General features: G+C 45.8%; 1 long non-coding RNA gene across 9 annotated transcripts; it reads left to right on the top strand.

The window, feature by feature from the left end:
- Positions 1-7,010: 7,010 nt before the first annotated feature.
- LOC100337093 (zinc finger protein 75D) lies at positions 7,011-21,299 on the top strand. Of its 9 annotated transcripts, none has more exons than XR_003033806.2 (7): positions 7,073-7,257; positions 9,218-9,741; positions 10,917-11,106; positions 11,805-11,896; positions 12,226-12,352; positions 17,835-18,605; positions 21,122-21,299. It is a non-coding gene; the product is annotated as a zinc finger protein 75D (long non-coding RNA). The 9 variants fall into 9 exon arrangements; XR_003033807.2 differs by having other exon boundaries at positions 17,835-18,203; positions 21,122-21,298; XR_003033809.2 differs by lacking the exon at positions 21,122-21,299 and adding an exon at positions 19,757-21,115 and having other exon boundaries at positions 17,835-18,203.
- The last annotated feature ends 3,975 nt before the right edge of the window (positions 21,300-25,274 follow it).

The raw sequence follows: 25,274 nt of genomic DNA, 5'->3' as shown, positions 1-25,274 counted from the left end.
ATTGGGGGCAGGAGGAGTGGGGGATGACAGAGGATGAGATGGCTGGATGGCATCACTGACTCGATGGACGTGAGTTTGGGTAAACTCCGGGAGTTGGTGATGGACAGGGAGGCCTGGTGTGCTGCGATTTATGGGGTCGCAAAGAGTCAGACACGAGTCAGTGACTGAATTGAACTGAGTGCAGAGGAGCATGAATGTGAAAGAACATGGCCTTCTCAGGGAAGAACACATATTCTGGCCTCATGGGAGACGAAGAGACTTAATGATATAACTTGCAAATGATGAAGGGAAAAAAGATAAGTGGCCCAAGGCAAAGAAACATGAGTTGGATGTGGTAAGCTCCACTGAGATCCAATTTCTTTTCAAATCTACCATTTGGGTGTCAGTGCAGGGTCAGAAGAAGAGGGAGACAGAGCACCCATGGTCACCGTACTCCAACACCACGTGAGCCTTTCACATGCACAAGCACAACATGTCTGCTGCCCCGTGGAACAGGGCGTGGCTGTGGGTGCAGACATCGAAGGCAAGGACCATGGTGTCACCAGAGAAGCCATAAAGGCAGCCATTAACCACATGTTAAACCAGGTCAGTCCTGTTGGGACCATCTTGAGAAGAGGAATGACCACCTCCGTGGCCACCTGCAGTAGTGCTTGAATGCAAGTGTCAGATGCATTTTGAGTTTCAGCAGCCATGCATGGAGACCCCAAGGATTGGCAGCCCTTAGTGGATCCCTCCAAGAGCCCGTGAGCCAGATCTCTATCCTGCCTCCCTGAGGCAGACTCTAGACTTAGCCCTCACCACCTGGCTGAGGGCTGGCCTCCAGATATCCTAGAGGATCTGCCTGCCTAAGCCATGCTTCTGGTACCTCCCTCGGGAGGCCTGGCATGGCCACACCTCCTGGCATCCCTTCCTGGGGTCAGGTGTGGGCCTGTTACTGACACTACTTGCCTGCCTGTCCAGATCTTTGATGCTCCTCCTTCTGTCAAAGCATTGAGTGTCTGCACTGAAGTAGTGTTCACCAGGGCTTCCATACGTGTAGGTAAACACACACACACACTGACAAAAGGTCATTCACATTATCAACTTTATATTATATGTGCAAAGCTCCTACAAAAGATGTCTCTCAAATTTGATCCACTCATGAATGGAATGAAAGCACCGGTTTCCCTGCTTTCTTAATGTTAGATTTTCCAACCAACATTGTACATGTTATAGGGAAAAGGCGAGTCTTAAGTTCTTTGGTTTGCATGTGTGTGTTTGTTTTTGCATGTGTTTGAATAATACTCGGGGGCAGACAAAAAGCATTTGAATGAAAATTATACCAGATATTCACTGGACTTCTGGAACTATTCTCTGTGGATTGCCTGATCAAGAACTTGGCCCATCGATCATTGGTCAGTGTGAGGGTGTCCCTGGTAAATCCAGACTTGTGTCTGGTTTTTGTAGTGATGGCATTCTGGCTTAGGACAGTGACATTAACCAGTGAAGTTCAGTGGAACCGGGAATCCTTAGTGTCAGAGTTGCCACCCTCGTCCTTCCCTCAGGATATATGGGCTCCATGCTGCCACAACATAGGGCTGGACCAGGGTATGAAAATTGTCGTGTGTCATCTTCTGGGACTTGGTTCAGTCACTAAGAGTAGATCTACATCTGGAAGAGTAATGGCTGCCCCAGTAGACCCACATCACTTGTCACAATCAGCAGAGAAACTCAGACCACACATAGCAGGAACTGGACCTTCATGTCGGTGCCACTGTGGCTGGAGACTAGGACGAAATTGTAGCCTGTGTCCTAGCCTGTGTCCCTGGGATACAGACAGATGGAAAAAGAAATCGCTGGAGGGATATAGTGACAGAAAACGAATGGGGAGGCAGACGGAAGGCTGAGAGGACACCAGTACTGGAAGCAAGGCACAGACTAGCCTGCATTTGCCTCTGTCTAGAGGAGACTTGTGCCCTAGGGGCTTCCAAGATACTCACAGCCTTTCCAGTCTGAGTCCACCCTTCCTCCAAGCATCACCAGAATACCTCCGTGCCTGGAGATCCATCCCAAATATCATGAGATGACCACCAGTCAATCCCAAAGTCTTGGCAGAAAGGTGGTCTAGGCCTTTCATGTCTTGGCATTCCTTCGGTGGGGAAAAGAATCAGAACAAAAAGCAGAAAAGGAACCCAGAATGGGCAGGTCCCTACTGATCCTGTTCTCCTATAACCTACCTGTCACCCATTCATTTATCTCCTAGGTGAGACCACATTCAAGGAAAAACATGAGTAGAATTAGGCAGCGATCCCCTGCTCTCTGAATGTGTGTGTGGGGGGGGGTGGGGGGAGGTGGGGTGTGGAAGGGGCAGGTGAGCCTTAGCGATTTACAAGGTCCTTGACCTCCACTGGAAGAACAGAGTTCTAAAGGTGCACACCAGGTTCAGGAGTTATGTGTGCTGCTATATGAATGTGCCTGTGCACTGAGACCCTCCTTCTGAGTGTCAGGATATCCTGTGTTTCACATAGATGCCCTTGCATCATCACATTTATCCTTACATCAATAGTTATGAGGGAGAAACATACAGCCTGGCCCATAAAAAGCCCTCAATAAATGGAAAAAATTATGCTCACTCTCTCAAGTCTTCCCCAGGTTCAAAATGCCTTGGTCTCTTATAACACAGAAAACATGCCCATTGATTAATTTTGTAATTGATAACCACAGATCCTGTATTTGGAGTACTGGTGAGAAGTAGTCCCACCTGCTCCATCATCCAAATCTCAGCATGTTTCTCTCCTGCCTGCTGACTTGGACTTGCATAGCTAAGTCTGGTAGCTCACATCTTAATGGATAAGTTATTCTTTAACACCAGTAGGTCATTATACTGAGACAAAGAAAGAAATTTCAGCTGTAATGACTGTATAGAAGACCTTCAACCTCCACATACAGAGGAACCCCTTGGGCGGGAGGTCACACATTGCAGCTTTGGGGATCCCTTGACCGTGATGGCAAGATGTGTGTTGCTGACACCTGCAGTCTTGAAGGTCCTTTTGAATAATTGGGGAGAAACCTGAGCCCACCACCAGTGGGCACATCTTCAATCAGGACAGACTATCACAGTCTTGCTTTATTTTCCTCAGGAGGATGATTTCAATGAGCACAAGGTTTTAATGACCTCCTTAGCCCTCCTTGCCTTAGGCTGTCCAGGCACCCAAGTTTGCCCCCTCAATCCAAAGTTACATGAGCCTTGTGCAAGCATGTGCCCTACATGTGTGGCGGCCATGTGGAACAGGGTGTGACTGTGCATGTGCACATAGAAGACAAGGACCATGGCTTCGCCCGAGGAGCAGTATGGGTAGCCACCCACCCCATGTGGACAAGGTCAACATATAAATGAACTGGAGGGTGAACAATGGCTCCTACTTATTCCTCTTGCTTGTGGTACTGTTGGCACAAGTTCCACTGAAAGAAGTTCCCTGTGGCCTGAATTTGGCCCAGGGTGCGGCAATCACGATTTGTGGGGGACAGAAATCTGCAGAGACCTGATTTCTCATGTTAGGTATTGGAGGCAAATACAAAGCTACATAAGAAACAAAGCTTTAATTTTCCCTATTAAACTGACAGCACACCTTCACTCCTCCATTTGCTTTAGAAGGTTAACTTTGGAAAACGTGTCAGTTCTTCATCTGCCTCTTTATATGTGTGGAAAATCATTTAAAAAGCTCAATAAGCCTCTTGCCAATGTGACAACTCAGGAATGCTCCTTTAAGGACCTGGCAGGAAAATCCTTGCAAAGCGTGGTGCTAGGTCAGAGAACAACTTAAGCAGTTGAAACCAGAAAGTGCTAGAGCTCCTGGACACTCAGAGAAAGAAAAGACCATCAAAGCAGTGCACAAGAGTCAGTAAAGCTGCAGGAGAAAATCATGAAAAGGTGAGGGAAGGTAGCATCTCAGGAGGATTACAGCATCCGCAGAAGCAAGAGGTGTTCCTTCTCAGAACTCCCTCAGGTTATGTTATTATGCAAGAGGAGGAAACATTATAACAAAATTAAACAGTGTGCAGAAAGTGCAGAGGTAGGGAAATCATCTCCTGGCAGAGAGGACCACAATTCACTAGGAAAATGAAAGTGAAGACTTGAACCCAATATTAATGCCTAACATTCAATAGAGGTCCAAATTCACAAACTTCACACCTATCCATGTGCTTTACTATCTTCTATATCACAGTTATGGCCACCCAATGGTAGTGTGAGTGAACACGATTAGATGACAGGAGAAAGAGCCCTGAACTCACAGTGTCTCCCATATGTTTCACACCAAGATCCTTGTCCTCTCCACTGTCAGTCCACTCTCCGAGCCTCTTCCTCATACCCCTGCTGACCCAAATTTCCCTAATCAAGAGGAAGCAAGACCTTAAATGGGGGAACTACTGGGCCCTTTCCCTCCCCAAATGAGCTCCCCTTTCTGCTCACCCACTCCTGTAGCACAACACCACAAACAATGTGTAACTTCCCCTTCACTGTGGTACTAACAACACCTTCTTCCTTGAGAGTGCAGATAAGGTCCCCTTGAGGCAGTATCATTCCCACCAACCTGAAGACGCATATGGAAGTGAAGCCACCACCTAGCAGAAAAGGCTATCTAGCAGATCCACAAGGGGAGAGACAGATACAGCCTGGGGCATAGCCCTCTCCAGCAAGAGGAAACCAAGGTTTTCATCCTCCAGTCGTCACACCTGACTCAGGAGTTTCCTGGACATCCAGGCTCATTGGTGCATGCCCGGAAGGAAACAAAGGCCTGTATCAAGGACGGCTCATTGACAAGACCTACCTGACTTCCTTTTTCCAACCAATGTGCAGAGTGTGCTCAGCGGAAGAGTGCCAAAAGCAAACGTGGAAAGTTCTAAAAACATACCCACACACAGAGATGAGACACCTCACAATTCACAATATCCCTGCTCTGCACAATGGCACAGAATTCTGACAACAAGCGACTTTCAAACTTCTGCCCAGAGCTTACATTACCCAAGGCTTTTGCGGCACAGATGTCTGATTCAGGCCAGAGGTAGCTTACCGTCCAGACCCAACATTTCCCATAACCTTGCTTAGAGTAGTCTGACACAAGCCAGAGCGCACTACACCCAGAAACCCCTCATTTTGAATGTCCCTTGCGGCATTGAAGTCTGACTCACCAGAGCTATCTTACCATCTGGATGCAACATTTCCCATGACCTTGACTTTAGAGAAGTCTGACTCAGGTGAGAGACAACTGATGCCTGATCCCCACATTTCCTATGACCTCTGTGGCTCAGAAATCTGACCCAGGCCAAAGGGAAACTTAAGAGCTGGGCCAAAACATTTCCCATGACCCTTGCTTTAGAGAATTCTGACTCAGGCCAGAGCCAACTTACACCCTGAACCCCACATTTCCTATGTCCTTTAGAGAGGGTATCAGGCAGGAAGGAAAGGCGTCTCCAAATGGAGGAGATAGCAGCAAGTGTCAGACACTTTTTCTCTCTCCCTTAAGCAGCAGGAGGAAACAAACTACAAATGTCAGATTTTTCCCTTCTCTAATTTCTTTTAAAATTTTGTGTTGCCATGACTTCACCTGGTTCCACCTGAACTTAAACTTGCCTCAACCCTGAGGTAACCATTCATTTTTCTTATGGAAATGTTTTCTTAAGCTATGTTAGTGAACTATGTATTTACCCTAGACTCTGTCTTTCTTCACATTGGTTCTGCCTAAGACTCAGAAGGGACTTGACAAGCCAGGATGTTTTAGTCCTGCAAGTGTTCTTTTTAAGCTATGCTTCAAGGAGGCTATCACTTTGCTTGGAAACCTGCCTTTCTTCAAGATTCATGTCAATGGTTTTATGGCACAGGACAACTCACCTTGTGCCAAGCTATCACAAAATGCATGATGTGGGTGAGGAGCCTGGTGCCAGTCTCTGAGTTGTGAGACGTTTCCTTTCTCTAATTAGCCACATGCTGGTAGTGATATCAGTTCAGTTCAGTTCAGTCGCTCAGTCGTGTCCGACTCTTTGCGACCCCATGAATCGCAGCACGCCAGGCCTCCCTGTCTATCACCACCTCCCGGAGTTCACTCAGACTCACGTCCATTGAGTCAGTGATGCCATCCAGCCATCTCATCCTCTGCCATCCCTTCTCTCCTCCTGCCCCCAATCCCTCCCAGCATCAAAGTCTTTTCCAATGAGTCAACTCTTCCCATGAGGTGACCAAAGTACTGGAGTTAGCGATGTAACTTCTGGCTAAAGACTAGCATGGGACACTCTTTCTGCCCCCTTTGATGTCTACATCACAAGCTTACACTATCTACTTCATACATTTATAAAACTGTATTACACAAGCACTCTGAGTGATTAGGCTCATCACTGGTGCAGAATTGAATTCCTCTCCCTGGAGGCAAGAATCCCATTCTTTCCATGCTCAAACAACTTTTTCTCCTTGCGGTACACAGGTCTGACACAGGAAAGTGCTACCTTACAACCTGAACCAATATTTCCCATGACCCATGCTCTAGAAAACTCTGACTTGGGCCAGAATCAATTTATTTCTGAAACCCACATTTCCTATGTCATTTACGACAGAAAGTATGACTTAACTCGAGTCCCCGGGACAATCCTAGTGATGACTTTGGGAGATAGGGGTCCTAGCCAGGCGAACTTCCTGGGAGAAAAGACCCCCGGCTGTTGGAACGCGATTCGGCAGTCATCTGGACGCCAAGACAACGCGGAGGTCGGGGGGTCCGAGATCGCGGACAGCTCGCTAGGAACCACCTCCTTCGCGGCGCTGGCCCAGGACTCCCGTGAGCCCGAGAACCTCGGTGACCTGAACTGTCCTTTTTTTCTGCATTCCGGGGCTGACCCCAGATGGGGCGGACCGTGCCGGACGCTTCCTGACTCGCGTGTGCGCGCCTACGCAGGTTTGGGGGCAGAGGAGGTGGGGGGGTGTGATGGGCGTGGCTATCACGCCAGCCACCAGAAGCCATCCTTTCGTTTCCGGTGGGCGGCCCGGCCCACAGCACGAGACCCCAGAATGGCGAGCCGGGGTAGGGTCTCAGGCGCTAGAAGGGGTCACGCCGGAGACTGAACTCGCAAGGTCCGCGCGCGCCCGGGGCCTCGCGCCTTCCCGGCACCGCCCCCGGGGGCGCGGGAACCCGGACCTGCCTTGCCTCCCCGCGACGGCGTGAGGTGTGGTGACTTGATAGCCGAGCCCAGGAAGAGGGAATTGGCGTCCACGGAAGCCAGAGCTGGGTGGAGGTAATCGAGACGCTGATTTTCCTTGGGGGTTTGGTCGGGAGAGCCTCGAGAAATCCCGAGCCATACCCTTAGAGATACCTCAGGAGCCGGCGGGGGTGGGGGGAAGGGCGGAAGTTAGCCGGGGCGGGCGGCCTTTTCGATGTCGCTGTGGCTTCTTTGCCGGGCGGCGGGTGGGTCTGAGACCCGGCGATACCTGTTCTCGAGGAGGCCGGTACTCAGGCCGGCACCTACAGTCATATCTAACCTCCGGAAGCAAACTTCTGGACACCGTGTGGAAACAAACCCCAGGGTTGCTGCTGAAGTAGCCTCGGAGGCCGCTGGTGTGTTGAGAGCTTTTGGTACTTTGGACCCAGAAGGTGGAGGTGGGCCGTAGGGCGGAAAGGCCTACCAGGGCACCCAGCGAAACTTGCCCGTTTCTGCCGGCTTATGAGCATATTACTGGTGAATTTGAAAGTCGCGCAGTTGTGTCCAACTCTCTGCGAATGCAGTCCGTGGAATTCTCCAGGCCAGAACACTGGGGAAACTGTAGCGTTTCCCGCCTCCAGGGGATCTTCCCAACCCAGGGGTCGAACCTAGGTCTCCCACATTGTGGGCGGATTCTTTACCACCGGAGCCACAAGGGGGAAGTCCCAAGAATACTGGAGTGGGTAGCCTGTCCCTTCTCCAGCAGATCTTCCCGGCCTAGGAATCGAACTGGGGTCTCCTGCATTGCAGGCGGAACTGAGCTAGCAGGGAAGCTCCGAGAAAGAGGTCATTTCAGCCTCCAAGACATTAGTTTCTGCTGACAGGGAAACGCAGGAAGTGTCCCTGTACCTCTGGAGCCATTCCTTTGAACACCTGTGGCTTCCTTGAAAGAGCCTTGTTGTTGTTTCTCTTGGGTCACCTCTGAGAAAATCAGACTCTCAAGGCCATCGTCAGCCTTGCTTAAAAATCTCTATGACCCTGAGGAAATGTCAAGTCAAGACAAGGGTTACCTTTTCTAGGACCTTTCTTGTTTCCGAACAACCTTTATCGTCCCTGTTTCTCCGTGTGTGTGTGTGTGTGTGTGTGTGTGTGTGTGTGTTTTAAGAGTGTGACGTTTGGATATATTGGAAACAAATCGAGCTGTCAGTTTTTCTAGTTAAGTGAGCAGAAAATTTCATACACAGGTAGAAAGGGGCTCCTGCTGCTGCTGCTGCTGCTGCTAAGTCGTTTCAGTCGTGTCCGACTCTGTGGGACCCCATGGACGGCAGCCCACCAGGCTCCCCCCTCCAGGCAAGAGTACTGGAGTGGGGTGCCATTGTGTTCTGTGAACAAGGGGCACAGTGACATTCATATGTGTTCCCAGAAGGTGCCAAAGAAGCGGTGTTAATGCCATCTAATAGCTTAGTGTGCGAAACTTGCTGATAGGAATAAGGTCACACTTTCTCTAATTTTTTTCTGATCTGAGTGTTTCAGTTTCCCTTCAAGTATTAATATGCTGAAAAAGATAATCTAGATGTTCCATGAAGCAAAGGAATCAGTCTGCATAAGAAGATGAAGGGACAGAGCAGTTGTCCCTCATCTCAGTGAGGATAAGAAACTGGAATGATCTATTAAAATGTAGAGAAAGTCAAATACCCCCATTTATAAAGGTGGGACAGGAAGTGCACAGATTAAGTATTGGATAACATCAAAGCTCCTTTTAGCAAATGCATGTAAGTTTTTTCATCCCTCAACCTTAAAGAAAAAGTGATGAACTAGCATTTCTCTTTCCAGAGTTGTATATTTGTTTCAAAGTTGGGTAACAGAGGAAAGGTTGAAAACATGTCCTGAGTCTTGAGCCTTCACGAGTGGCAGTTAATTTTAAAGAGGAGGCAGAACGGTTACTTCTGTTCCTCCTTTTCTGATAACTTTCTGTTCTTCTTCTCTGATAAGTAAGTAAATGTGCGTCATGTGGCTTTCTTCTTGACGTGTACTTTTTTTCCCTCCCCTCTCTCAGTGCCCTTGGGGAGAAGATCCACTCATTGGTTTTGTACCAAAGCTGACAAGGCCTCAGTTATCAGGTGGCCCAGGAGGATGTCACAAATAGAAGAAAAGCTGTTCCCAGAGCAAATAATGATGAGCCCTGTGAAGGTGCCTGCATGCTTGTACCCACATGTGGAGGTTTTACAGGGGACTAAGAGGTCTGTGAAAGAGAGTTCCAATAAGAGTAAGAAATCCAGCCCACAGACGGGCAGTCTTCATCCTGAGAGTGCTCGCCAGCACTTCCGGAGCTTCTGTTACCATGACACACCTGGACCGTATGAGGCTGTCAGCCACCTGCAGGAATTATGCTCTCAGTGGCTGAGGCCAGAGATCCACTCAAAAGAGCAAATCTTGGAGTTGCTGGTGCTGGAGCAGTTCCTGGACATTCTGCCCAGTCATATCCAGAACTGGGTGCAGAAGTATCATCCACAGAACGTCAAAGAGGCTGTGGCCCTGGTAGACCGTTTTCACAGAGAATGTGGTGGAATAAACAATGAGGTGAGCAGAAAGATTCTTACATGTACACTGTGAAAGAGGGTGAAAGTGGGGTCAATAATTGGAGAATGAGATGGATTAAGTCACTCTTCTGTTGTTCCTTTAGAATAACTAAGTGCAATCTGAAATCACAGGCTTGCAGTGACAGCTTCCAGGTTGGGGAGTTCCTGAGAGTCTTTTCCTGGCCTTAGAAAAAGAAATGCATTTTGCCCTCTTTAGGGCCAGGGTGAATTGAAGGTGGTGGGCCTGGCCTAGCATGGCCAAGGAGATAGGACCTAGCAGCCAAGAAATAAAAGGCAAGAAAATGCTAGGAAGGGAGAAAAAAACCTCCAAATGCAGGGTTTTAAAGGTCAAAGGCAGGAGAGGGTAGCAGCCAAAGTATAAATCAAACCTTTCTGGGGAGACTGCAAAGAAAGAGAGGAAATGGAAAGAGAAAAGGGAAACAAGGATCAGAAAGAAGAAAAAAGCTAACAGTAAAATGGAGAAAATCTGAATGCTGAGGGGTGGTGCTCTCTGGGCTGGGAACACACATCGCAGGGCCAGGAGAAAAGCGTCTCCGTGGCCTGCCTTCATTGCTTTGCCTTGGCCTTGCTGGTGAGTGGGTAACCAGGTCTGCCCTGGGGCGATGGCAGCCTACTTCTCCTTGAGAGCCCCGCCTTGAGGAGCACAAGTGTCTTATACACCTGAAGTATATGGCAGAAAGTTGAATCCAGCTCTTTCCCCATTTTTTCCTCCGCTGCATCCCCTTTCTCCATGAAATTGTTCCCTGGACGTGGGAGGATTGGAAAATCCACCTGACAGAAAACCCTCTTTTATTCATTTTCTTATTCTTTAGAGGAAACTAGAAAATCAAAGTCCACTAAAGCAAGGATCCAAGTCTAGAAAGCAAGAGATTGGAGGCAGTGAGAGAACAGACAGCCTACCCCTACCCTGCTCTTGGCCTGAGCTGTGACTGTCCAAGGAGGTGTGGAGGCAAGCAAGTCATAGCTTCTCTCATTTTAATCTGATTTTCCCAGATCATGTGTACAGTTCTTTGTGAGAAAATCGTGGCGCAATATCTCTTCATTTTTAAAAATTTCCTTACTGCTCCCCAAACCTGGACTCTACTCTTATTTGTTCTTCCATCACCACCCCAAAACCAAAAGCTCTTTTCTAATGAGGATGGGGGTTATTTTTAGGTCACAACCCATCAACTGGGAAATGACACAACACTCTTGGGAGGAACAGCAGTGGCCCCAGGCTTTAAGTGGAAGCCAGCAAAGCCCCAGCCAGTGGGTGTGTTCCAGGAAGCATGTTCGAATATATACCAAGTACTGCAGGATCCGGGCTGGAATACTCACAAAGAAAGCCAGCCTGTGGATAAAGGAGGTGAGGAGTTTCATCATCATTATATTCTCCTGGGAGCTGTGATAGTAATTGGTTCAGGGAGCATTGCATGGGAATTTTCCAGGTGCCCAGTCATGCTTTCAGTTAGGATGTGTTTCTAGTGAGAGTACAGTAGGTCTGTGGTGGGTGAAGGTGAAGGCCATTCTGGGGTACAGAAGCATCCAAACCACAGAACCCTGGTATTCACAATGTGGACCTTTCTCTATAGAAATTTGAGAGGGGAGAAGAAGGTAGAGCAGGGACAAGGCAGGGGGGTCATCTCACCATTAGAAGTTAGAGGAGAAATTGGGATCAGAAATGGGCTGTCAGTGGCAGAATGGGAAGAGAATTTTACACCAGGAAAAAAGTGATAAAAGAAATCTCCCATGTTTCCCACCAAGGTTTTAATTTTCAAACACCTCTAATGCTTGCCTAGCTCAGTGAACATTTTCTTTAATGAGAGGAAAAGCAGTGGATTTCCTTTCATTTAATGAAAACTGGGAACCAGTTCTATGGAGTGGTGGCTTTTTGGTTCTAATTTATGAGAAGGCCACTTGTGGTGCAGATGTGTGAGCTCGCGTGTGCACACACACACGTGAAGGTGAGCTGTCTTTACTGAGGGAGTCCTAAACTGTAGAAGTTGGTTTGGGGTATTCATAAACAGAAAAAATATATTTTTTTTTCTGGCTCCTTCCCCACAGCTGTGCCTGCTGAAGAGAGTCCAACCTTTTCTGAGGAGAAAAGCACCCCAAGCTGCAAGTTGGCATCTAAGCTCACCTTGCCTATGTCCCAGGTGAGCTGTACTTTACAAGCGTTTTCAGGCAGCCTGAATGTGGCCTTGTCTGCTTTTCTCTGCTGCCCATGATCCTGCCTTACACAGCAGATGCTCTGAGGCACATTAGCCCAGGGTGTTCCCTAGGCAACTAGGATTGGCGCTGTGGGATTGGGCACCTCCCAAGCTGTGTACTGATCTCTTGGGCACCTTTCCTGTCATCTCACTCCTTTTCCCTTGAATCTTCTCTTAACTTTTTTGGTAACTGGCCTCCCATGTAATTCAGAAATGAGTGATAGGACGGCTTCTGTTGTAGCGAGTACTGAACTACAACTTACTCTCTTCTCTAGAGTCCATTGACATTTGAAGATGTGGCCTTGTATTTTTCCAAGGAAGAATGGAAAATAATGACCCCTGATGAGAAGACCCTCTACCTTGATGTAATGCAGGAACTCTATGAGGATGTCGCCTCTGTAGGTAAAGAGTCTTCCTTTCCTTTGTACAGCAATTGAGCAATCTGTTACATCCTCAGTTCATGGAAAATGCACACCTGTGAGAGTGTCCCAGCAGTGGGTTGGTTCTCAGCTTGATGGTGTGAGGGGAGAGGGAAGGCAGATCCAGATCACCTGGAGAGCTTTTTACAAATACACCTCTTTCTCCTAAGTAGACTGCTTGATCTATCATACTCTTGCCCTACCCTGCAAGCCCACTCTTGCCAGATCTTTTCCATGTCAGTAGAAAGCACAGTTTACCCAGTTGTTCAGGCCCCAAAACTCTCAGTTATCCTTTTTTCCAGTCCTTTGGTTATCCCTACCCCCCAGCCAATCAGGGAGCAAGTACTCTTAACTCTGTCTTCAAAATAGCTCCTGAATACAACCATGTCTCAACCTCTTCTGCTCTTACCATCCTGGTCTCTGCCACCTCATCTCTAACCAGGTCTGCTGGAATACCACAAGACTCCTGTCCCACGACGTTTCCATGTGTCCTTAGGGTTAGTTCCTAGCTTCCTCATTGTACATCCAGCCACAGCCACGGTAGAATATAAAGAAGATACTGAGTTTAAGATTCTGCCCATTTAAATGTTTGGAGTAAATAAAAGTATAGAGAGTTATTCGCTTTTTCTGAAAATAGTCTGGAATTTAGATGGCAGTCCATGACCTCCAAGTTTTATTCTCAGAGCGTTATCATTGCACCCTAAACTTAAAGTGATCTGTTTAGCACAAGGGCAAGAACCACAGACCCAACGTCCCTAAGAGTTCGAGGACATTCTTGGTGAGTCTCTTTGAGGTAAACGTACATATAGGAAGAGGAGAAAATTCCTTAATAGGAGCCTTTATAAAGGCTTAACAATTTTAAGATTTTGTTCCTCTATATTTTTTAAAAATTAACCTCTTTATTGACTGACTTGTAGATTCACAAGCATATTTAAAATGTAATTCAAAGAACCCATATACGCTTTACCCATTTTCCCTCAGTGATAACTTTTGCAAACGTACATGACCTCACAACCAGGATAATAAAATGGGTACAGTCCACTGACCGTATTCATACTTTCATTTTCCTTGTATTCATTGGTGGGTGTGTATGTATTTAGTTATATAAGATTTGATCACGTGGAGGTTTGTATATTCACCACCCCAATGCAGATCCATTACCACAAGGATCCTTCCTGTTGCCCTTTTATCAATACAACAACACACCCTTCCCTCCCACACCCTACCTCATCACCAACCTGTGCCAACCACTGATCTGCTTACAGTTTTCAAAAATTTTGTCATTTCAAAAATACAGCTTTGGGAGATTAACTTTTCTCCTTCACAATAATTCCCTGGAAATTCATCTAAGTTATTGTGTGTATCAGTAGTTCATTCATTTTTACTGCTGAGAAGTGTTCTGTAATATTGATAAACCATTGAAAGATATTTTTGCTGTCTTCAGTCTTGGGCTATTGTGAATAAAGCTGCCATGAACATTCCTGTACAGAATTTTGTGTAGAGATGGTAAGTTTGCGTTTCTCTGGGATAGAGAGTGAAAGAGTGAAATTGCCGTTTCATATGGTAATCAGATGTTGAATGCTAAACTGGTTTTCAGAGTGGCTGCATCATTTGACCTTCCTGGCCAGCAATGGATGTGATCCTTTCTCCACATTCTTGCCATTGTTTAATAGTATTACCACTTAAAAATTTTTTGGCTTTCTGTTAAGTATGTAATGTTATCTCATTGTGGCTTGGACTTGCATTTCGGTAATAGCTGATGATGATGTAGTTTTTCATGTGCTTATTTGCCATCTTTATATTATCTTCAGTGAAACGGCCTTTGCCATGGTTTTCATTTGGTTGTTTTTTAAGTGTTGAATTTTGAGAGTTTTTGTATAGATTGTAGTGCTTTCTAGCGTATATGGTTTGCAAGTAGTTTCCCCAAGTCTGTATATTTTTCCTTTTATCCTCTTCCCATGGGTTTCCACAGAGTAAGTTTTTTATTTTGATGCCCAGTTTTTCACTTTTCTTTTTACCGGTTGTATCTTTGCTATCAGGGCTAGCCATAGATCCCTAAAATTTTCTATGTTTTTCCTAAAAGTTTTTTAAGTTTGCATTTAAGTCTGTGATTCATATTGAGTAGATTCTATATAAGATACGAAATTTAGATTGAAGCTCATTTGTGTTTTTGCTTGTGTAGGTCCAGTTGCTTCAGCCTTGTTTATTGAAAAGGCTGGCCTTCCTCCATTGAATTGCTTTTGCACTTTGGTCAAAATCAGTTGGGCATACTTGTGTATCTGTTTTGTTCCATAGAGTTATGTGTGAGTCTTTCTTCCCACTTTATTTTGTCAAGATCAATTTTATTTTAAGCTATGCTAGGGCCTGTCCCTTTCCATGTAAAATTTAGAATACGCTTATCTATAAGAAACTTTTTTGGAATTTTGCTAGAAATAACATTAAACTATATGTGAATTTGAGGAGGAATGATCTCTTTACTGTGTTGATTTTTCCAAACAATGAACACAGTATGTTTTGCAAGTTTTCTTTGATTTCTTTCATCATTTAAAAAATGTTCTCTACTTATCTATTTTGGCTACACTGGGTCTTTACTGTGGTGTGCAGCCTCCCTAGTTAGAGCTCGAGGGCTCTCTCTAGTTGCAGGGTGCTAGCTTCATTGCCCTGGGGCATGTGGGATTTTAGTTCCCCAACCAGGGATCAGACCTGAGTCCCCTGCATTGGAAGGTGGATTCTTAACCACTGGACCACCAGGGAAGTCCCATCACCAACTTTCTGATAGAGAAAAAAATTTATTTTATCTATGTTTGTGTTAGAGTATAGTTATTCATCTACTTTTTATAATTTTCAGTGTGCAGATCCTCTACATGTTTGCCAAGTATATGCAGGAGCATTTAATTTTCATTGGCATAACTGTAAATGGTATTATTTTAAATTTTTGTTAAAACAAATGTTCAGTGTTTTTATATAGGTCTGCCTCTAATTTTATGTTTTCTTCTTTTATCCTGTGACCCTACTGAACTTGCTTATGAGTTCTAGGAAGGCGTTTTTTGGTAAATTTCTTGGGGTTTTTATACATAGTCACATGATCTACAGTGGTTTTTATTTCTTTATTTATTTGTTGCCTTGTTGCAGTAGGTCCAACTTCTGGTACAATGTTGAATATGAATGGTGAGAGCAAACATCCTTGCCTTCTTCTCAGTTTTATCATGGAAACGTTATGTCTTTCACTTTTACATGTGATGTTCGTGCAGGGTTTTTATTGATACTTTATCAGGTTGATAATAATTCCTAACTTTCCTAGGGTTTTATTTATTTATTTTTGGCTATGCTGGGTCTTCATTGCAGCACTCGGGATCTCTTTAGTTGAAGTGTGTGAACACTTAGTTGTGGCATACAAATTCTTCGTTGCGTCCTTTCGGTATCTAGTTCCCTGACCAGGAATTGAACCTGGGCCGCTTGTATTGGGAATGTGGAGTCTTAGCCACTGGTCCACCAGGGACGTCTCTCTTGAGTTTTTTTATCGTTAATGGATGTAGGGTTTGTCAAATACTTTTCTGTGTCAGTCAATGGGATTATGATCTTTCAAAGCTTGTTGATATATGGTGGGTTATGTTGGTTGATTTCAAATATGGAAATCCTACTTGATCACGGTATATAATGCTTACATACTGTTACATTCAGCTTGCCAATATTTTGTTGAGGATTTTCGTGTTGAAGTTCATGGGAGATGTTAGTCTGTAGTTTTCCTTCTGAGTACTGTCTTTGTGTGATTTTGTTATCAGGGTAATTACTGGCCTTATGAAATGATTTGGGTAATAGTTCTTGTTTTCTGGAAGAGATGATATAAAAGTGGTGTTAATTGTATAGATACTTTGTAGAATGCTCCAGTAACACTATATGAATCTGGAGATGTCTGTTTTGGCAGCTTTTTAATTATGAGTTCAAGTTTTAATTTTCAGAGTGCTATTCAGATTATCTATTTCACACTGGTTGAATTCTGGTAGTTTGTAGATTTTGAGAAATTTACCCATTTCCCCCTAACTTTTAACATTTGTGAACATAAGTTGCTGATAGTATTCCCTTATTATCTCTTTAATTGCTGCAGAACGTGTAGTGATAGACCCAGTTCCTTCCTGATATGGATGGTTTGCATCTTCTTTCATTTTTGCCTAAGTTAATACAGGTTTATCAGTTCTATTAATTTTTTGAGGAGCAAGTTTTTTGTTTAATTTTTGCTGTGATCTTTATTATTCCTTCAATTTTTATTTTCCTTTTATTCTAGTTTCTTGAGGTAGAAACGTAGATTATTTATTTGAGAGCTTTCCTCTTTTCTGTTGTGTGCCTTTAGGGCTATACATTTTCCTCTGAGCATTCCTATAGCTGCATTCCACATATTTTGATTATATTATATAATTTCATTTTCATTTAAGTATGTATTTTTAAATTTCCCTTGAGACTTTCTCTTTGAATCATGGATTATTAAGAAGTATATTTCCATTTGTCCCCATATATTTAAAATTTTTCTGTTGCCTTTCTGGTTTTGATTACCAATCTGATTCCATTTTTGTCAGATTGCTTTTTCTCACTCAAGTTGTGTTTTGTGTTTTTTTTTTTTTGGTTCTAGGTGTTCTATGTGATTTGTGATCTGTTTTTTTGTATCCTGATCATTTTGTCTATTATGTTAGGAGAGTCTGAGTCCTATTTAAATATTTTAATGGGCAGTCACTCTGTTTTAGTTTAGCATGTAAGTTCTTTTCTACTTTGTGGAATATGTGTCTAGTGACAGCTTAATTTTCAGAGCCTTTATGGTATTATTTTGGTCTCCTCGATTTATGTGGTACTGCTGGGATTCCCATGTGCTCCTGCTCATGCTGCCAGAGAGTGAGGAATGAGGAAGATCTTTACTTAGGCTAGAGTGTCTCTCAGTGGGAACCTCTGACCCTTAGGGATGAAGAGGCTTCCTGGGGCCGGCTGCTAGTGGCTGGTTAGCTAGGTCCATCTTGCTAGTTCTGCATGACAAATCTGATGTCTCCGATTGGAGTTCTGATGTTGTCAGACGGTTTCCCATTTCCGATTGTGGATAGAGTTAGCCTATTGAGGCAGCCTTCTGTTGCTCAGTTGAGATTTGGAAAACACGAGATCTGGGTTGCCTACATTTTTGGATGTGGGGATGTAAGATACCTACTGTGTTACTCTTCTAGTCCTGGAGTCCCAACCCATTTTGCCTTCCTCTTACCACTTTATAGAATTCTCTGTTCATTGTATCTTGCATTCTTAAATGGATTTGTAGTTGTGCCCAGAAAGGAAGTCCAGGGGAAAATGGGTCTGTGCCATTTTGTCCAGATTGGACCAAAAATCCCTTGTTCCTGTATTTTTAAAAAGCTGTCAGCATTGATTTTTCTTCCATGCCGACAGTTTTCTTGTTCCGGGAAACAGATGGCTGATTCTTCTGTTTATTCCAACAGGGTTAAAGCTCACAAATGACCCTGAAAATGACCCACCTGTATCTCTTCCTACATTAGAGATACAACCATCAGGATGCGAAGTATTAGGAAAGGCCACAATGAAAGATGCTGAGACAACAGTGGGCAAGGAAAATCACGGTGATACATGCAGGGTACGGAAACGACCTCGCAGTCCCGAAGCCCCAGCCCTCGCCAGCCACTTCGTGGCTGGTGACAAACTGCACTGAAACTCTCAAAACGGGCCCTTTCCATGAAACTCAAGGAAATTATCTGAGTGCAGCCAACCTGTTGTTTCACTTTAGCCGAAGGAGGGAGCAGAAGGAAGAAATTCTTCATTAGAAACATGAATGATTGACCCTGACCAAAAAGGTAGGAGACCAGAGGTTGGACTTGCGGGCTGGAGGGAGGCTGTTGCTATGGCATCTACATATCCAGCCCCTGGGGGGCTTGGGGGAGGAAGGGACCCGTGGAAGCCAGCCTGGAAAGCTGCCGAGCCGAGAGCAGGCAAGGCAGGGTGCACGCAGGCCCTCTGGACAACCTTGTCATATTTCCAACTTGGGGATGAGAGGCGACTTCCTGGGCATCTCCGAGGATCAGCCCATCACCTCGGCCCATGGCCCCGGTAGTGTCACCTGAACACGGGGGAATGGAGGGAAATGGCCCTGGAGAGGCCCTGAGAAAGCCCTAGAAGAGAGCGGATGCTGGCCCCCTTGTCCTCCACCCCTCGAGAGGCAGCCTGGACGGATGGTTGTGTTCTTGGCCCAAGCCCAGGTCTGTCACTTTCTCAGCCCTTCACAAGACTTCCTCCTGGCGGGTCTGTGGGACTGCTCTCTGCCTGCTCCTGTTGTCTCTCTTGTTCCTCTCCACCCTCCAAAGCTTTGCATCAGGGGACAGGGAAGAGAGGGAAAGACATGTTCCTCCCAGCCCTGCCCCATCTCAGCCACGCTCCCTCCACCTCCTACCAGTGCCCTCCTGGTGCCACAGAATGTGCTGCTCCAGTCCTGGACAGCCTCCAGCAGCCCCTGTGTCCCAAAGGATTTGGGAAAGTGGGGGTCTCCTTGAGTGGAGGGCAGCTGTCAGGCCGGGGTGGGAGAGCAGATGGAGAAGAGGCTTGTAGGGTAGGCAACAACTGGGGAGACGGGGACATCTCTGGGTGAAGAGGCAGCTCTCAAGTCCCCATGTTTTTCTTGCAGGAACTGGTTTTATAGAAGGTGAACCGCCCCTTCTGTGGTCTTGTCCAGAGAGTCAAATCCCTGCCTGGGGCACCCCTGACCCTAGAGTTGCCTGGGGAGCACCCGAGAGAAGAGCCTGACCCCTCGAGGAGAGGCAGGGCCTTCCAGGTGGAGAGCCCGAGGGGAGGGGTGGCCTGGTGATCCAGTACTGGCATGGGGAAGGAAGGATGGAGCTAGAGACACTCTGGTGGAGCAGGTTCTCCCCACCTGCTGGGCTCTGGGAAGGGAGACATTTGCCCTTGTCACATAGATCAGAAGTGGGGGAGCTGAACCTGCCTCTGGGTCTTCACTGCCTACCTGCCCCCCAGTCTCTGGGAGATCTGGCACAGTGGGATGGGGGAGGGGAGCACAGACTCCCAAGAGATCTAGAGAGAGAGAGAGGCCCGTGGCAGGGAAGGTGAGAGCAAGTTACAGGGAAGAACTGGGGGACAGTCTGAGCTGATATGGTCACAGGAGAGATGAATCCCAGAACCCCCTTGGGGAGCAAGGTCCTTACACACAAACCTCCCCACCCTAACCCAAGCCCCACGCAAGGCTTAACCAGGGGTTCCTTGGTGTCGAGTGGCACAGGCCTCTCAGTTTGGGTGGGGTGGTGGCTGGCTCCTGGGGCCGAGTGTAATAGGAGGGAACGGATACAAGTGGGTGGCGTGGAGCTGAGACCCACGCATGACCCCATATCTCTGTCTCCAGGCTGCCCCTCCTGCTAGGATCACACAGGAGCATCTGCTCTGGATGGGCCTGCAGCGGTCCTGGCTGTGCTGCTGACTGGTGCACCAGGAGCGGCACTGAGGGGAGCCGGGAGAGGCCCTGGCCCTCACCCCCATCCCACATCCACATCTGCCCCCTCACTGATTGCTCGCGGTCCTGGTCCTCAGTTCCTGGGACTAAGAACCACAGCAGCCTGGTTGCCCCTGGGACAGAGGGGCTGAGCCTCACACCATGTGCCCTTCTCAGCCACCCAGGGCCCGGCTGAAGAGCTCTGCCTGCCTCACCCCGAGGCCTGAGGCTGCACCCAGGCTACTACATGCCCCCCGCAGATTCCCACAGACGGAAGGGTGCTGATGGCTTCCTCCCTTGTGCCAAGTTGCCTGGAAACCCCTGGTCCTGGTGGCCCCTCCTCCACCCCAACTGTGTCCCTCCAGGACCATTTCCGGGAGACTGCCAGCCTTTGGACTGCATCCCTGGAGTTCTGAGAGACTGTGACATGGGCTGCAGGGGAGGAGAGGAGCGGAGGACCAGGGGCCTCCTTGGGGCTGATGCGTAAATGTGCCCTTTTCAAGTTCGGGTCTCACGCTCTGGGTGACTGGATCCCCAGCCGCAGCCTCTTCCTGGGCCAGCCTGAGAGGACCTGGGGAGGGCACTAGGGAGGGTCTTTACTTAATATGTGCGTGCCTGTGTGTGAGTGCGCATGTTGAGTGCATGTGAGTGTGGGGATGTGTGTGTGAATTTGCATGTTCATGCATGAGGGCTTGAGTGTGAGCATGGGGATGTGTGGGTGTATAAGTGTGGATGAGTGTATGGGTATGAGTGCACAGATGTGGGTGTGTGAAGGTACTGGTGTGAGAGTGTGTGTGTGGGTGTGAATATACATGTCAGTGTGCATGTGTGAATGCGTGTGTGTGAGTGTTTATGCACACATGAGTGGCTGTGCGATGCAGACGGTGCTGAGCTGTTTAGTGGGTGTGCTCTGGGGGACGGGCATCCTGTCCTCCCCAGGCTCCCAGCTCTGTTGGAGCTGCCTGGGCCCTGGGAGGCCGCTTCCTAAAGTGGAGAAAGTATGTTGGAGATTCAGGGGCCCCGGGCTTAGAGACCCATCATCACCTGCAGAGAATCCCCCCTCCCCATGGGGCTCTGGCTGGGCTGTCCGCCCCCAAAGGTATTGGCTGTGGGAGGGGCGGGGACACGTCCTCAGCACGTGCTCCTGCCACTATTTTTCTTACCATTTTGATCTTGAGTAGTTTGCTGCTGCTGCTGCTCTCCCACCTCTTCCTCATCTCCTCACTAGGCCTCTGCTGCTCTCCTCTCTGTGTACTTTATTTGCAATCTCTTTTTCAGGCAGTGGAGGTTCTACACCATCACCGACTTGAATAAGACAGCTTTCCCTTTTCTGTGTGTGATGAACTCTCCACCAGTCAGCGCAGTCTGGTCAGAGAAATGTTCTTGTTTTCAGTGTTGTCAAATCTTGTGTCTGTATAAGTTAATAAAGAAAATTATTTTAGTTCAATAAAAAAAAAAAAAAAACAAAACACAGAGGCCTCTTGTTTCTGGTGTGGTGCCCCTTGGAGGAAAGGGTCTGTTGGTGAGCTCACCCGACTCTGGTGGCCAGAAGCTGGGGGAGGGGAGCATCCTGAGGGCTATAATTGGGTGGGGTCATGGCAGGAAACCAGTGAATGTTATACTTCATATTAAGAGAACAAAGGGGTAATACATAATCATTCCAAAAGATTTAAAAAATGGATTTGGTGAAATTCAGTACCCATTCATGATTTTAAAATCTTTTAAGAACATTGAAATTGTTAGGAACTCATTCTTCTGGCAAATAGTCTATAAAAAACCTCAGTGCACATAATATTTAATGGTGAAAGAATGTTCCTAATATTGGGAACAATGCATGGTGTCTACTCTTGCCATTTCTATTCATCATTGTAGTGGAAGCTTGAGCAAATGGAATAAGCCCCCTACCCTGACAAATCCATCCGAATTGGAAAGGAAGAAATAAAGCTTTATTTATTCACAGATCATCCTGTATGGAGAAAATAACAAGTAAAGCACAGACACAAAAAAGCCACTAGACCCATAAACAAATTTAGCAAGGCCAACAGGACACAATATCAACATCAAAATATCGCTTATACTTGTACATACTAGCACCAAAAATTCCAAAAATGAAGTTAAGAAAGCAACTGGATACACAATAGCCTTCAAAAGAATAAAACATTAGGGATAAATCCCATAAAAATGAATAAGACCTGAAAACTAAAATTACATTAAGGGAAACATTTATAAGACATAGCTGAGAAAATTAAACTTAGTAAAAGATAGTTCATTGGGTTGGGAGACTCAATATGGCAACCTTCCCCAAGTTTATCTGTAGATTGAGCCCAATATCTATCAAAATCTCTCAGCTGAATTTCCTGTAGAAATTGACAAGCTGATCTTAAAATGTATGCGGAATATACATTTATATCACCTTAATTAGCCAAAACATTTTGAAAAAGGAAAACAGTTGAAGGATTTATCATACCTATTCCAGAAGTCATAAAGCCACAGTAATCAAAACTATGAATCTTGTACAAAGATAGTCACATAGATCAGTGGAACAGATTGAGAAAGTATGAACAAATCCTTAAATTTATGATGAGATGGGTCTTCTATTATGGCAAAATAGACAACAAATGTCACCATTTTAACCATTTTAAAGTATCAAATTCAGTAGCATGAAGTACATCCCCAATATGTAACCATCACCATTATCTAATTCTAGAATATTTCCATCACCACAGATGAGAACACCATGTGCATTGTCAGTCTTCATTACCTCCCTACCCTACTCCTTGGCAAATACAAATATGCTTTCTGTCTCTATGTATATACTTTTTATGGGTATTTCATACAAATGGAATCATTGATATGTAACCTTTTATACCTGGCTTCTTAGTGTAATATTTTGTAGTTCATTCACATTATCTGTAGTTCATTCACATTATTGTATGTTTCTTTTAATGGGAGAATAAAATTCCATTTTATGGATATATGACATTTTATTTATCCAGTCATATGTTTGTGGACATTTGTGTTGTTTCTACCTTTTTGCCATTGTGAATAGGGTTACTATGGACATTCAAGTACAGGTTTTGTTTGAACACCTGATTGCAATTTTGGGGGTCCACAACTAGGAGTAGAATTGCTGGATAACATGTTAATTCTATGTTTAACTAATGGAAGAACTCACCAAACTGTTTTACATAGAGGCTGCACCATTTACAGTCCCACTTAGTAATGTATGATGATTCCACACTCTCCAACAGTTGTTATTTTTCTTTTCTAATTTACGGTTATCCTAGTATGTGTGAAGCAATTTTCATGTGCATTTCCCTAAGGCTAATGATGTGAAATTGGACTTGCTGGTGGCTCAGACAGTAAAGAATCTGCCTGCAGTGCAGGAGACCAGGGTTTGATCCCTAGGTTGGGAAGATCCCCTGGAGAAAGTAATGGCTACCCACTCCGGTATTCTTGCCTGGAGAATTTCATGGACAGAGGAGCCTGGTGGGCTACAGTCCCTGGAATTGCAAAAGAGTTGGACATGACTGAGCAGCTGACACTTTCAACTTTCAATGACATGGAGCATCTGTTCATTTGTTTGGTAGCCATTTACATGTTTTCTTTGCAGAAATATTAGTACTTTGGGATAAATTTGACAAAATTTCTGGAAGACCTGTACACTGAAAATTACAGAAGGAATTAAATACTACAAACATAAATTGATATCTCATGCTCACAGATTTGAACACTCAATATTGCTGGATGGGAGCTCTAGAAAACTGACCTATAGATTCAATGCATTCCCAATGAAGCAACAGTAGGACTTGGAAAATAAATTGACAAAGTGATTCCACCTTTCCATAGAAATACAAAAGGCTAAGGAGAGCCAAAATTTTTGAAAAAGAACAACGATGCAGGATTTATACTACTTCATTTCAAAACTTGATATAGATCAACAATAATTCAGTGTGATCTTGGTATAAAGATAGATTTACAGATCAATGGATCAGAACAGAGTTCACAATATACTCAAAACTATATGGAGGATTGCCTTTTTTTAATTTATTTTAATTGGAGGCTAATTACGAGGTGGATGGAACTATTATACAGAGTGAAGTAAGTCAGAAGGACTATTGCCTTCTGACTGAGATGTAAATTCAGTACAACAGAGAAAAATAACATTTTTAGCAAACTACTGGAAACATTGGAAAAGCACATCTTTAAAAACAAACTCACATAACATACAAAAATTAACTAGATATCATGAGACAACACCAAAATACATGCCACCTGCAAAGTAGTGCAGTACTGAGAAGCACTACTCCCTGGAAGCTTGAGGGCCAAGAGGTTGACGTAAGTGAACTGTGTTGTACAAACAAACTAAGGAAGATTCATAATGATGCACCCAAAGCTACACAACTAGTGGGTGGGAGATGCAAGGTAGCAGCCAGGTTTCCTGACTTTCGGCTTAGGCTTTTCTGCACTATTCTGGTCAGTTGCACCCTGTGGCAGATTCCCTCTGATCCCAGAGGACAAGTTCATGCCTTGTTTCTGGGACAAAGCCCCTGTCACATGTCCCTGCATCTAAATCCATGACTTGTGGGACTTCCCTGGAGGTCCAGTAGTTAAGATTTCAGCCTCGGGGGCTCCCCAGGTGGTTCACTGGTTGAGAATCAGCCCGCCAGTGCATGACACGTGGCTTCGATCCCTGGTCCGGGAAGATTCCACTTTGCAGAGAGCAACGAAGCTGGGCTCCACAACTGTGGAAGCCTGGTGCGCTAGGTCCTGTGCTCTGAAACGAGAAGTCAGGGCAATGAGAAGTCTGAACGCTGCAAAAAAGAGTATCCCTGGCTCACCGCAGCTAGAGAAAGGCCCACCACAGCAACAAAGACCCAGCTGCTGCTGCTAAGTCGCTTCAGTTGTGTCCGACTCTGTGCAACCCCATAGACAGCCTCCTACCAGGCTCCCCTGTCCCTGGGATTCTCCAGGCAAGAACACTGGAGTGGGTTGCCATTTCCTCCTCCAATGCATGAAAGTGAAAAGTGAAAGTGAAGTCGCTCAGTCATGTCCGACTCTTAGGGACCCCATGGACTGCAGCCCACCAGGCTCCTCCATCCATGGGATTCTCCAGGCAAGAGGACTTGAGTGGGGTGCCATTGCCTTCTCCAAAGACCCAGCACAGCCAAAGTAAATATATAAATAAAAAATTATAAAGAACCTATGAACTGATTATGTGGTTCTGATATCTATGTTAGTGGAGCATCACCATCTGCTGGTTGATTCCTTGAACTATATCAGAAAGCCCTTGGGGTGTTGTGTTGCCAAAGGCTTCACCACAGACACAGTCACTGCTGCACAGCCAGTTTTGATAAGGTCAAGAGAAGAAAGAGAAGATAGCTTTGGGGGCACAGGAAGGGAGTGGGGGTGGTGGTGGATGTCAACGTGA

This window comes from Bos taurus, unplaced genomic scaffold (genome assembly GCF_002263795.3).
Source record: "Bos taurus isolate L1 Dominette 01449 registration number 42190680 breed Hereford unplaced genomic scaffold, ARS-UCD2.0 ScbfJmS_848_142, whole genome shotgun sequence".
Classification (NCBI taxonomy): Eukaryota; Metazoa; Chordata; class Mammalia; order Artiodactyla; family Bovidae; genus Bos; species Bos taurus.
This window is presented reverse-complemented; position numbering and strand designations above follow the sequence as displayed.